This window comes from Quercus robur, chromosome 5 (genome assembly GCF_932294415.1).
Source record: "Quercus robur chromosome 5, dhQueRobu3.1, whole genome shotgun sequence".
NCBI lineage: Eukaryota > Viridiplantae > Streptophyta > Magnoliopsida > Fagales > Fagaceae > Quercus > Quercus robur.
In genome coordinates this window covers 80,828,655-80,841,691 of record NC_065538.1, presented here as the reverse complement: position 1 = coordinate 80,841,691, position 13,037 = coordinate 80,828,655, and the positions used below count along the sequence as shown (strand labels likewise).

The 13,037-nt window shown below is 35.8% G+C and overlaps 1 protein-coding gene and 1 pseudogene across 5 annotated transcripts in view; both read left to right on the top strand.

Moving 5' to 3' along the window:
* The window catches only part of LOC126727320 (G-type lectin S-receptor-like serine/threonine-protein kinase RKS1), a 164,319-nt gene that overhangs the window by 139,408 nt on the left and 11,874 nt on the right, over positions 1–13,037 (top strand). For 3 of the 5 annotated variants that reach the window (XM_050432916.1, XM_050432917.1, XM_050432904.1), the window contains one exon: positions 8,029–8,471. The exons of 1 other annotated variant lie outside the window; for it this stretch is intronic. The gene's annotated coding sequence lies outside the window, so the exon portion shown is untranslated. Of the gene's footprint in view, positions 1–8,028; positions 8,472–13,037 lie in introns of those variants that run through there. One more of the 5 variants, XM_050432907.1, reaches the window with a different exon arrangement.
* Positions 2,865–8,471, top strand: LOC126727323 (G-type lectin S-receptor-like serine/threonine-protein kinase RKS1; annotated as a pseudogene).

Genomic DNA, 13,037 nt, shown 5'->3' with positions numbered 1-13,037 from the left:
AATGGAAAAAAAATTGAAAAAAAAAATCACATAAAATTTATAAAATTAATAAATAACTTTATAGATTTTTTTTTCATGTGAGAATAATATTTTTTTAATAAAAATTTTTTTAAAATAAAATTGGACAAAATACTTGAATTGAATAAATTCAAAAATTAATGGACTCAATTGAATGAAACTAAATTTAAAGAATTGGAATACCAAATTTGGGTTCAATTAGCATTTTAGCCTTTTTATTTTATATATATATATATATATATATTTATATTTTTACGTACATTTATTATGTTGCTTCTGTTGGGCCTAAAACGATATTGTCTTGGTCTTCTTGTCTAACACCTTACTACCGCACCATTCCTAAATGGGAAAAGGGGATTCACAGTTGGAGAAGAAACTATGCGGCCTAAGATATAAAATTTGGGGTTTAGGCCCCGTCCTTTTAGTCTTATAACTTGTGATAAAGGGTGTGAAAGAGCTTGCTGATGCTGTCAAAGTCACCAAGGGTCATTTGGGTTTATATATCAATTATGAAATCTGGACACTTGTGATCAAATAATTAACCTCAAGTGTTTGACAATGTCTTTTTAAATATATAACAGTATAGCGGTTGAATTGATATTTGCTAGTCATCTTTAGTGCACATACTCTTTAAAAGGTATGTCCAATTTTAGCGAAGTATTATGCTTCTCACATTTGGCCAAACAGAATTTTTTAATTTTACCAAATTATTTATTGATTCAAAAAATTGGATTCCCCTAGTATAATATGAAGGACTTTAGGAGCTGTGTGGATGACTTTTTTTCATCACTCAATTTCCATCACTCATCACTCATCACTTTAAAATACCATACCCGTTTGGCACTATCACTCACTTGCTATCACTCAATATTTTTCACATTGTTTGTGGGCCCCATACCTGTCACTCGGTGCAGTTTCATTTTTTTTTTCTTTTTTTTTTTTCAGTACCCAGAAACCCGAACTAGGAAAAAAAAAACCCAGATCACCCGAACCTAGTGAAAAAAGAAAAGAAAAAAGGAAGACACCTGAGACCGAACCCAAGAAAATAAATAAATAAATAAGGTAGATTGGTCAAAAGGGGTGCGGCTGAGTTATGATTAGTGGGTCCTCCATGTGTGTTTAATTACAAAAAATGTCATTGAATTATGAGTTATAGAAAATGAAACAGCTAAAATGTGTTTTTAGTTTCTATAACTCATCACTCAAAAATCAGAGAATTGAGTGATGGAAATAGAGTTATAGTGGTGCCAAACGGAATTCTAGCTATGGGTTCCACCATTTTTGAGTTATGAGTTATGGAAATAGAGTTATAAATTATGGAAATTGATGATCCAAACACCCCCTTAGTGTCCCACTTGAAAGTTCAGTTTTGATTATCTGTATAAGCTATTCCATAGTAATCTAATAATATATGAAATTTTGTGATCTTTGCTGAGATTTGGTGATGCAAAGATTAAAACAGAGAATAAACTAAGGGTCCGTTTGGATTGAGGGGGGGAAAAGGGGAGTAAAATAGAATTAACTGAAAATAAGCTAATTTTGGTCATACTCTACTCTACTCTCCCTCTCTCCTCTTTAATCCAAACGAAACTAAGCAAAGAAGAAAATAGAACAAAGTCTATGAAATCTTAAGGCTTGTTTGGTAAGAGGATCTTTGTTTTTATTTTCAAAACAGTATGAAAACAATTTTCAAAAAAATTGAAATTGAAACTAGTTTTTAGATAATAATTGTTACATTATCTGTGTTTGGCTCCCATTTTTAAGAACAATTTTCAAAATACTAAAAAATAAATATTTGGGAGACCATTTCTACTTTTTTTCTTTAAAATCTTTTTTTTAAAAAAATAACGTGTAGAATTTATAGATTTTTTTTTTTTTTTTTTTTGGATAATGATAAGGCAATAGAGCTCATGTACATTTTTTTAATTATTATAATAATGATAGGTTTCAAATTAGAAGTGTGAGATTTTTATTTTTTTTTTTATTTTTTGGTGATAAAGATAAGCTCCTTAATTTAAAAGATAGAAGAATTCAAAAAAAAAATCTATGGGGTCCAATGTTATGAATACCATTTTGGACCCGTTTTGGTTTACTCATTGGAACGAAATGTTTTGGTACCAGCCTATTTTGTCATACCATTTCGGGGTTTTTCGAAGTTACCACTATTTTATAATAAAATAAAATATATTATTAATTAAAAAAACCATATAAATTATTAAGGGTTTTAAAAAAGGTATAAGTACATATTTCAACTAACATGTAATCTTTAAGCCCAAATAATAATAATAATAATAATAACAATAATAATAATAATAATAATAATAATAATAATAATAAGTATCAGTTCAATCATTTATAAAATATAATAAGAGTAATAATATGAAGAAAAAAAAACCTAGATGTTAATGTTAGTAGGTGGAACAGTGGAAGATGGTTAATATATATAAAGACACTAATTTGTTTTTAATGTAGGCATAGATTGAATTTCAGATCTCTTATTCAATCATAAATTTTTTTACTAATTGAACTAACTGAAATCCACTTAAGAGGGTTAAAACTTAAAAAGCTAGAACATTTTATTTTTATTGTTAGTTAACCGTGGGGCTCTCAAAAACAAAACAAAGAAATAATTCAAATTTTAAAACAGAACAAACAAAAAAATTTAAAACAGAGGACGTGGCATTTAAGGAAGAGCAAGGAGGTTGACAAGTACATTACCTGTACAGCACACAAATATAAAAGGGAAGGCAGATTGGCAGGACCGAAAGCCACCGGGAGAAGAAGAGAAGAAGAAGACAAGTAGAAGAAAAAAAAAAAAAAAAAAAAAAGGAAGAAGAAGAGGGTAGGATTTCTTTCCTATTCTCTTCTGGTATCGTGGTCAAAAAAAGAAATGGGAAAAGGGTTTTCGCCTTTATTTAAAAAGTAACAGATTTCACATGAAAGTCAGGATTTTAAGTACTCAATGTGGGATTCTAAGTTCAACTCATGTTTTTAAGATTACTTTCACTTCAGGCACACAGTAGGGAGTCTATTAGAGTACTCCCTCTATTGTTGTCCGACACTTTTCTGTGTGTGTTGTGTTTTATTTGTGTGCATGTGATTTATTTATTTATTTGTTTTTGTTATGTGTTTGTGTTTTTGTATGTGTGTGTGATTTGGATTGGTAGTAGATTGAGCTGGAGAAAGAAAGAAACTATGCGGCCGAAGATATTAAAATTCGGGGTTTAGGCCCGGTCTTTTTAGTCTTATCACTTATGCTAAAGGGTGTGAAGGAGCTTGGTGATGCTGTCAAAGTCACCATGGGTCTTAAGGGCCAAGGAATTCTATGGCTACCTAATCAGTAATCACGCCATTTTTTAATTCATTTTTCTGACTATTGCTATCTATGTAATTCATATCTTAAAATTAAGTTTGATTAGCATTGGTGTTTCTACTCACTTTGGGCCCAAAGATGAATCATTTGTTATATAATAGATACATGCCAAATTGCTTATTGCTTGAGTGCTGAAGATATTTGTGATTTTACTTTTAGTCTTTTTGTGTTTGTGCGATTGAAAGAATTTTTAGAATTATTCTGACTTTGCAAGTCCTTTTACAATGTTTGGAAATCATGCTTCTTATCCACCAAAAAAACAAGGGAAAAAATGTTTTGATTTTTTTTTTTCTTTTTTTTTTCTAAAGTAAAGATGCCTGTTGTTTGAAGTTCTCTACATCTGCTTTCTTCATATAACAAATTTTGCAATGGATGGGTGATATAGTAGGATAATCCATGTGTTTTAGTTATGCAATACAGTTTGCCTTGTCCACTACCTTGTACTTAAGGCTTACATGCGATAGAACATACTTTGATCTCATATACTTGGTTGGGAATCCATATAGTCTTTAAAATTTAAAAATTGTGCTTCTAATTAGCTGTATTATTTTTTCCCTATTTGTCCCATTTTTATTTCCTTTTAAGACATCATTTTCTTACTTTTCTTTTTGGATACAATCAAAGCATTTGGTACATTGCATAGTGTGTACTAGACTGTAAAGGCTATAATCAACTGGTAGTAGGTTGATTCATGAAAGCCATTAAGATTTTTTGAAATGAGGTTAGCCAAAGAACAGCAGAATGCTCCGGGAATCAAGCTTGGCCAAAGATCAGTCATGATGATAAATTACCAATTACCAGCTCAGGCATCAGGATAGTTAGCTCTGCCTTGATAACACTTTAGATCCCAATACACCAATCTCAGCCAATTTTCTGGACAACATAAATGCCATTACCATCCTCATCAAACTATCAGTTACTCAAGTATGTGCTAAAAGTTAAATGATATTTTAACACGATGTTCAAGCCATCCATGAAATTGCTCTAAAACTAAACAGTAAGATATTTAAGATTAGGTACTGGGATAATTAATTTGCATTTTTAGGTAGGAAAAAAAAAGCCTTCACTGAAAAATTGATGCTTGATGCAATTCTGGCTGACTTGTGATGGTTGGCTTATTGACTTGAAGCAAAATCCTTTTTGATAGGCTGCTTCTTTTTTTGAAAAAAGAGAGGCGTGTGGTACTAAAAGAAACAGTTAGTCAGAGATAGGGATCAGAAAGAGAAGACTTCATAATTCTCTCTCTCTCTCTTGGTAGGAAGACTTCATGCCCACCCACCAGCCCTCCAAAAAAAATGTATGCTCAAACCATGGTCATGCCATTGATTCTGATCGTGCTTTTCTTCCCATTTTGCACTTCTGTTGACACCTTAACACCAGACCAATCCATCAAGGATGGCCAGTCTTTGATTTCCAACAAAAATAATTTCACCTTAGGCTTCTGCAGTCCCGGAAATTCTAGCTACCAGTACCTTGGTATTTGGTTTGTCAAAGTGGCAAATCAAACTATAGTGTGGGTGGCAAACAGGAATGATCCCATTATTGATTCCTCCGGTGTTCTCTCCATCAACCAGTATGGAAACCTTGTCCTCCAAGACAGTTCTAACTGTCTTCTTTGGTCTACAAATGTGTCTGTCCAGGGGACAACCTCCTCTGTTGCACAGCTTCAAGATTCAGGAAATCTGGTATTGGTCCAAGGCAATAACAAAAAGGTTATATGGCAAAGCTTTGATCATCCTACAGACACACTGCTTCCAGGCATGAGGCTTGGGTTGAATCGGATAACTGGGTTAGACAGGTTCTTGACATCTTGGAAGTCACGAGATGACCCTGGAACTGGGGCCTACTTCTATAAGATGAATCCTACTGGCTCTCCACAAGTCATCTTGTATAAGGGTTCGACCTTATATTGGCGGTCAGGTCCATGGCTGTGGCACACATCATCATTAGCAGCAACAGCCTCATCGGGTTTTATGTATTATTCTGTTAACAATGAAGATGAGGTATCTTACAACTACTTTTTTGATGACCCCTCTATCATTTCTAAAATAGTGGTTGGCAACTCTGGATTAATCCAGAAACTTATGTGGAATGATGGTGACCTTCAATGGAAGGAATTCTGGTCAGCACCTAAATACCGGTGTGACAACTATAGACACTGTGGTGCCTACGGTAAATGTGGTTCTGAGTGTGATGACAATGTTAATAAGTTTGAGTGTACGTGTTTGCCAGGGTATGTACCCAAGTCTCGGAATAATTGGTATCACAGAGATGGTTCTGGGGGGTGTGTGAGGAAGCAGTTGGGGTTGTCGATGTGTGGGGATGGAGAAGGGTTTGTGAAGGTGGAGCGTTTGAAGGGCCCTGATTCATTTAATGCAGTTTGGATGGACATGAGTATGAGTAGCTCAGAGTGCGAGCAGGCATGCTTGAGAAATTGCTCTTGCACAGCTTTTATCAGCATGAATATTGATGGGAAGGGGACCCGTTGCTTGGAATGGTATGGTGAATTGGTTGACGTTTCGGAGAATTCATATGTAAGATGGGATCTAAATGTACGTGTAGATGCAACTGAGTTAGGTGGCCTTCTCCACTTGCTTGCATTTTTCGAAAATTTTGATTTCTGCCTATTTCACATTACAAATTGTGGACTCATTTTTTTGTTTTTTGTTTTTTTGTCCTTCAGCTACTTACACAAGGAAGTCCAATGGTTTTCTTGGCCACAAGAGGCAGCTGGCTATCACAATAATTTCTGTTATGGTGACATTGTTTCTGGTATGCTTGATAGCCTATATATGCCTAATGAAGAAGAGGAAAACATCCCCCTAAAAAAAAGAAAAGCAAAGAAGAGGAAAACAAAAGGTAACAAAATCACTTCCATTGTTTTGTTCACACAAACGCAGAGGAATATATATATATATATATATATGCTCAATTGCTCAATTATATAAATGCTCAATTGCAAAATTATAGTCAGCAATGTCTGTCAATATGTTTTAGGACAGTGAAGAGAAAATTGCACAATCAATCATTACTTTTTACTCGTACCATGGGCTATTTCGAGGGAAATGAGCTGGAGGAGAATAGTAGACATCTAGATTTATTGATCTTTGATCTAAGCTGCATAGTTGCTGCCACTGACAATTTCTCTCCAATCAACAAACTAGGGCAAGGTGGCTTTGGTTCTGTTTTTAAGGTAAAGTTACAATTTGTAATGGCATCGTTGAATGTTGATATCTTGCATATTTTCCTTTCTTTTTCAATTTCCATTATTGTGTGAGTGTGAATACAGGAAAATGATTTACATAGACATAAGTTATTGAAGAATCAGATTGTGGCATTGAATTCTATTGCTTTGAACTAATTGTTAGGACTAAGCTTAATTTTGGATCATGGATTCAGGGTCAGTTATCTAATGGACAACAAGTAGCTGTAAAAAGGCTATCCAACAGTTCAGGACAAGGAATAGAGATATTCAAAAATGAAGTTATGTTAATTGCAAAACTTCAACATAGGAATCTTGTCAAGCTTTTTGGTTGTTGCATTCAGGGGGAAGAAAATATGTTGATTTATGAGTACATGCTCAACAAAAGCCTGGATTTCTTCATTTTTGGTACATCTTCTTTCTATAAATCTATTGCATTCATCTGTTTTATTTTCTTTTATTATATATATTTAGAGAATATTTTTGGACTACATACAACCAAATATTTTTACACTATTTAATCACATTTTGAGTATTCTGGAGTTAAATTTTATTGTAGACCATACAAGAAGTTCATTGCTTAATTGGGGGAAACGCTTTGAAATCATTATTGGGATCACTCGTGGGATTTTGTATCTTCATCAAGACTCAAGATTAAGAATTATACATAGGGATCTTAAAACTAGCAATGTTCTCCTAGATGGTGAGATGAATCCAAAAATTTCAGATTTTGGGATAGCTCGTATATTCAAAGGGGACTAAATTCAAGACAAGAAAACTAGAGTTATCGGAACATAGTAAGTACACATGTGCACACAAAGCCTTGCACACTTTCCACACATATAGAAAATGAAGGCCTATGCAAACTTTAACTCTATTTTTAATACTATTCACATGCAGTGGTTATATATCATCAGAGTATGTAATATCTGGGAAATTTTCAACAAAATCAGATGTCTTTAGGTTTGGTGTCATATTGTTGGAGATCATTAGCGGCAAGAAGAATAACAATTCTTATCAAACACACCCTTCCCTAACTTTGATAGGGCATGTAAGTAACAAAAAAACAACCGTCTTTTCCATTTGCATTTATAATACAACCCCCTTTGGATAATGCTATAAACCATACAGGTCTGGGAACTATGGACAGAAGATAGAGCCTTGGATATAGTAGATTCGTCGATTACTGAGTCATTTGTTTCTCATGAAGTCTTGAGATGCATTCAAATTGGGCTCTTATGTGTGCAAGAAGATGCAACGGATCGACCAAATGTTGGCAATTCTTCTCATGCTAAGTTGTGAAACGACTCTTCCTTCTCCGAATCAACCTGCTTTTGTTTTCAGAAGACCTACCAAGGATTTGGGATCAGTCACAAGAAAGGGGTTTTATTCTATAAATGATGCGACAATAACTACGTTTGAAGCTCGCTAAAAGGTAAAGATTGCTGCATCTAAATTGCTTCTATAAGGATTTATGGGAACAATTGACATTTTACTCCGTTTATAAGAACAAATATAATTCTTATTCTTTTTTTCTTCTTTCTTTCCTTTTGTACCAGGTGATCCAAAAGTAAAATATAATTGTTAGAGAATATAGCCTACTTCAGTGGACTGTACTTTCCCCTAACCTCTCTCTCTCTATATATATATATATAATTGCAATGCAAGCCTCATATGCTAATAAGTAATAATTGAAACATATTAGAGAATGATGTAACCTACAGACAATTTCTTGTGCTCCAAGCATAAGAACTTTTAGGAAAGCTAAAAGGCAAACAAGCAGTCTGTGGTGGATAGTACTGTAGGAACAATGTTCTTTTAATTTTTCAAGTAAATATCCTCGTCATAATCAAATGACAGGACTGTGTTTGCTGTTTATTCTCACTTATTAATAGCTTATTTAATCTAATCACCTGAAACCCTTGGATATTTTGATTTTGTAATGTATGTCAAGTCTAGGTTTCATAGGCCTAAGATGAAGCTCAAAAGAAGACTGTTGTTTATGCGCAATTCGTAATTTAGACATCCATTCAATCGATTGAAAGATGATTTTTGAGGGATGTTGAATTTGATAGTGGCTCAATGCATTGAAAATTATGAAACCAAAATCTAATTATGTTAATTAAGTCAATTGCTGCATTGTTTTTCAGTCCCTACATGACATCATATAAAAGGCTTATTATAGCATGACTTCAACAAGAGGTTTAGAGAGAGAGAGCCTAAACTTCATTTTGATCAACCTATGATTCAAAAGTCTTTATTCAACAATGGAGTTGGTATTTTGGTGATCAAGAGCTAAAGTCACAAAGTCTATTATCTCAATACGTTACAATACAGAACAAATTTTTATGGTGGTCCTTGGAGTCGTTTAGAGGGTCTAATTGTGATCACAGATGCAGATCGTGAGAGAAGGGAGAGTACGGATTCATAGGGAAGAGTTCAAAAGGTCTGAAACTGGGGTGGGGTCATGAGAAATGAGAGAGAAGGAATTCATAAATTGGTTTTGAGGTGGCTTGTTTGTTTGTATTAATTTAGTACAAACCCAAAAATAAATTGTATTATTCTAGCACAAAACCTATCAAAGAAAACGAAGAGATAAACATAGAATCATGGGTTTGTACAATGCCCTTAAGTGTTTGACAATGTCTTTTTAATGGCTTAATGCACATACTCTTCAAAGGGTATGTCTAATTTTAGCTGAGTATTATGCCTCTCACACTTGGCCAAACAAAATTTTTAATTATACCAAATTATTTATTGATTCACAAAATTGGATTCCCATAGTATAATACGGAGGATTTTAGTGTCCCACTTGAAAGTTGAGTTTTGATTATCTGTACAAGCTATTCAATAGCTACCTAATGATGAAAATTTGTGATCTTTGCTGAGATTTGGTGATGCAAAGACTACGACAGAGAAGAAACTAAGCGAAGAAGAAAATTGAATGAAGACTATGAAATCTTAACTAACTTGAGATCAAGTCTATCAAACCGAAGCAAAATTAAAGGTATTCAACAAAAGCTTCAGCTCACGCAAGGCATTTTGGTACCGAGCAACGACCCTAGCAGAGGACTCACAATGATTTGGAAAGAGGGACTGGATATCAAGTTCAAAAGTTGCTCTAATTCTCATATAGATGTGGTGGTTCATGGTGAATTCGATAAGCCGTCGTGGAGAGCAACAGGATTTTATGGGCAACCCGATACAAACAAAAGGTATGTGTCTTGGAAGTTAATAGAAACTTTGAATGCGCAATGTGATATGCCGTGGGTTATATTTGAGGATTTCAACGAAATCACCCATCCAAAGGAGAAGCAGGGGTGGTTGGACAGAGATGCGAATCAAATGAGAGCATTTAAGGAGTGTCTTTGGCAGTGTGGACTCTCGAACTTGGGGTTTGTGGGACAGAGTTTCAAATAGTGTAACGAAAGAATGGGAAACCAGAGAACTCTGTTAAGGCTTGATCATGTGGTAGCTAATGAAGGATGGGGAGCTATGTTCCCTAAGGCCGCGGTACATCATGTGTCTACCTCTGCATCAGATCATTGTCTTCTTGCCTTGATGATTGAAAAAAGGGGTCTACCAAAGCCTAAGAGGTTTATCTTTGAGGAAATGTGGACTCACGATGAAAGGTGCAAAGAAATTAAAGAAAGGGCATAGGATCTGCTCATGGTAAGCCCAGACACATAAATTCAGGATAGAATTATGAATTGTCAAACTCACTTGCAAAGATGGAACTGAGATGTATTCAGCAATGTTAATAAAATGTTAAAGCAGAAGCAAGAACGACTTAAACAGCTAGAAACTCTCAATTTGCTCCATGAAACAACAAAAGAAATTCAGGAACTGAGGAAGGAAATAAATGAGTGCTTGACCAGAGAAGAAGTGATGTGGAACCAACGATCAAGGGCTATATGGCTGAAGCATGGGGATCGTAATACTAAGTTTTTCCATGCCACAACTACTCAAAGGCAAAGGAAAAACAGGATTGATGGATTGAGGGGGTCGGATGGTAGATGGCATGAGGAACAAGAGGAGATTGAACAAATGATTCTAGATTATTTTGCGGAGGTGTATAGCTCGGAGCAACCCTGTAATCATGAAGTCAAAGTGGAGGGAGTAACTACAAGAATCATGGCGGAGATGAACAGAAGATGCTAGAGAAGTTTCAGGAAGATGAAGTCAGAAAGGCCCTAAACCAAATGCACCCAACAAAAGCACTTGGACCAGACGGTATGCCCCTAATTTTTTATCAAAAGTACTAGGATGTCGTGGGTAGTACTGTAATCAATTTTGTTATGAATATTTTAAACTCGAGTAGGATGCCTCAGGTTCTTAATGAAACATATATATGTTTAATCCCCAAGGTTAGATGCCCACAAAAAATTTCAGAATTTAGACCCATAAGCTTATATAATGTAATTTACAAGATTATTTCCAAGGTACTAGCCAACAGGTTAAAGAAAATTCTCCCCGATGTAATAAGCGAAGAACAGAGTGCCTTTGTGCCAAGGAGGCAGATCACAAACAATGTGTTTATTGCATACAAGACCATGCATCGCATAAATCAAAAAAGGAAAGGGAAGGAGGGGATGATGGCAGTAAAACTTGACATGAGCAAGACGTACGATAGAGTTGAGTGGGCGTACCTTGAGGAAGTTATGACGAAAATGGGCTTCCAGGAAAGATGGATCTCCCTATCTATGATGTGTGTCAAATTAGTGTCCTTCTCAGTCCATAATAATGGGGAACCGAAGGGCAAAATCATACCAACAAGGGGCCTATGGCAAGGCAATCCTATTTCACCATATCTCTTTTTATTTTGTGTGGAAGGTTTGTCAGCAATGCTGAGGAGGAAGGCCAGTTTGTGGAAAATTAAAGGGATCTCGGTGTGTAGAAGGGCACCACAAATATCGCACCTCCTATTTGCAGATGATTGCATAATTTTTTGCAAAGCGACAAGGGAGGAAGGCAACCGGGTTATGAAGATTCTAAAGGATTACGAGGATAATTCAGGTCAGAAATTAAACAAAGAAAAAACCTCACTTATATTTAGCAAAAATACCTTAAGGGAGACTCAAGAGGAAGTAAAGAATCTTTTTGGAGCACAAATAATACAACAACATGAAAGATACCTTGGGCTGCCACCCATAGTGGGTAAGGGAAAGAAGAAAGCTCTTAGTCGGATAAAGGACCAAGTGGGAAGAAGAATTGCAAGTTGGAAAGGAAACCTCCTCTCCAACGCGGGAAGAGAAATCCTCATAAAAGCAGTGGCCCAAGCATCCCCCACCTACACGATAAGTTGTTTCGTCCTCCCTGATTCTTTATGCTCGGAGTTGAACTCTTTGGTTAGAAACTTTTGGTGGGATCAAAAAGAGAAGGAGAGAAAGTTGGCTTGGGTGTCGTGGGAAAAGCTTTGTAATAAAAAATTTGAGGGGGGGAATGGGTTTTAAGGACCTAAAGGCTTTCAATTTGGCCTTGTTAGCCAAACAAGGGTGGCGGATCCTAAAATCCCCAAACTCATTGCTCCATAGTGTTTTTAAAGTGAAATATTTTGCCAAAGCATCCTTTATGGACGCCTAATTGGAGAGGAATCCCTCTTATGTTTGGAGGAGTGTTGTCACGGCTAGAGATATTATTGATAAAGGCTTAAGGTGGAATGTGGGTAATGGGAAAGGTGAACATATGGAATGATAGGTGCCTACCAACAATGGATTCTTTCAAGAGAGTGAGCCCAAGAAACCAGGAGGTACGGCTAGAGAAGGTTGAGCAACTGATTGATTTTGACTAGGGCTGCTGGAATATTGATAAGGTGAGAGCCACGTTTCTGCACCACGAAGCAAAAACAATCCTGGGAATCTCACTCAGTCCGGGCATGACAGAAGACTCTCAATCATGGGCGTGGACAAAAAATGGTGAATTCTCAGTCAAGAGCGCTTACGGAATGGCAATTAAAGTCCTAAAGGAGAAAAGAAAGAGTGATGGTGGAGAGTGTTCAGACAGTAGGCAAATGAAGAAATTGTGGAAGAAGATTTGAAGTTTGAATTGCCCAAGCAAAATTAAACATTTCATGTGGAGGTCGAGCAAAAACATTCTCCCTGCAAAAAATTGTTTGAAAAATAGGAAAATGGCTGTGAAGGAGGATTGTGTTTTCTGTGGGGAAAGGGAGACCTTAGGCCATACTCTATGGGGATGCAGAACCGTGGCAAAGGTTTGGAAAGATTCTGGTATCAATCTGCCAAATGGCTTATCGCCTCAAGGAGATTTCATTGACCTGGTGTGGAATCTGTTGGAGACGCCAAATGATTTTGACTGGGAGCTCTTTGCAACTATTGCTTGGTGTGTGTGGAAGAATAGAAATGCGATGAAACATGAAGGGAGGAGCAAGCAAGCGAAGAGCATTGCTATTGAAGAAGGCAGCTATGTAGAAGAATTTAGACAGAA